Source organism: Carlito syrichta, unplaced genomic scaffold (assembly GCF_000164805.1).
Source record: "Carlito syrichta isolate Samal-C Ts95f unplaced genomic scaffold, Tarsius_syrichta-2.0.1 Scaffold107890, whole genome shotgun sequence".
Taxonomy (NCBI): Eukaryota; Metazoa; Chordata; class Mammalia; order Primates; family Tarsiidae; genus Carlito; species Carlito syrichta.
In genome coordinates this window covers 218,672-220,165 of record NW_007051986.1, presented here as the reverse complement: position 1 = coordinate 220,165, position 1,494 = coordinate 218,672, and the positions used below count along the sequence as shown (strand labels likewise).

The 1,494-nt window shown below is 47.5% G+C and overlaps 1 protein-coding gene across 2 annotated transcripts in view; it reads right to left on the bottom strand.

The window, feature by feature from the left end:
- The window catches only part of ZNF48 (zinc finger protein 48), a 20,288-nt gene that overhangs the window by 4,543 nt on the left and 14,251 nt on the right, over positions 1-1,494 (bottom strand). The window lies entirely within an intron of this gene.

The following is a 1,494-nucleotide window of genomic DNA, read 5'->3' as shown; positions in this document are numbered from 1 at the left end:
AAATGCCGCAGGGGAGAGGCAGACAGATGGAATCAGACGTGGGACCCGGAATGGGGGACCTGAGCCAGAGACTCATAAAGTCCTAACGTAAGAGCCCCTGAGTCAGGAGGCAAAAGCAGAGAGAGGTTGAGGGACAGCGGGCGATCAAAAATACAGGAGCAAAAGATTGGCCGCTAGAGACAAAGAGACATAGAAACAGGAGATATAAAGACACTGAAGCAAAGTCGGAGGAAAAAGAGGCAGGGAAACTGGGAGAGAAACAGGCCTGGAGGCAGAGGAACAAAAGACAGCACAGTGAAACAGGCAGAGACAAAGAGAGACAAAGAAAGAGGCTGCCAGAAAGACTAGGGACAGGTCAGCAGCCTTACAAAGGCTAAGGCCAGGGAGAGGCTAAAGAATTAAACCCCGTTTCCCATCCTGGCAGGGCCCTGATTGGAGCTGTGTTCCAGGGAACCCAGCCCCCAGGAGCAAGATCCCAGTAGTTGTACTCTGGGCAGGCTTGCCTTTGGGGAAAGGAGAGCCTGGAGATGTCTTCTGTCCCTCTGCCAATGATGGGGGAGGGGAGGAGTTTGCTGTGGTTTGTATAGTAATTCACACTGTGCTAATAGAAGAGTTTGGGATAAAAAGTTGAAACACCAGCAAGATTTGTCCTTGAGATGCTACAAGTTTAAACGGGCAAATGGAAAGTAGAAAATCTTAGCCAGGTGCAGTGGCTTGAACCTGTAATCCCAGCTATTCAAGGGACTGAGGTAGAATTGCTTGAACTCAGGAGTTCGAGGCTGCAGTGAGCTATGATAATGCTATTTCACAACAGAGTGACAGCAACACCCAGTCGCTTAAAAAAAATGATAAACAGAACTGTAAGGCCATTAAAGAAGTATACGGCTGACTCAACACAGTGTGGAAGAATAGGAAGAGTTTTAATTTGTGGGAATTAATCTGCACAGTTCTGTGTGCCTGGTATGCATGGAGTTAAACACTGAGAGAAATAGGGACCGTGGCCAGCACAGTGGCTCACGCCTATATTCCCAGCACTTTGGGGGGGCCAAGGTGAGAGGATTGCCTGAGCCCACGGGTTCAAGACTAGCCTGGGCAACTTGGCGGGACCTCATCTCTACAATAAATCAAGAAAAATTAGCCGGGTATGATGCCACATGCCTGTAGTTTTAGCTACTTGGAAGGCTAAGGTGGAAGGATAGCCTGAGCCCAGCAGGTCGAGGCTGTGGTGGCTATGAGCGTGCTACTGCACTCCAGCCTGGGCGACAGAGTGAGACTCCAACTCAAAAAAAAAAAGAAAAAGAAATAGGGACTATAAGTCAATCAATACATACTTATTGATCATCAGCAAATATTTAGACACTATTCTAGGCCCTGGAAATACAAAGAAACTCCTTAGGGAGCTCTTGGCTCAGTAGATATAGGATTATGCAAATGATATGACTTTTTTTTTTTTTTTTGAGTTGGAGTCTCACTCTGTCACCCAGGCTGGAGTGG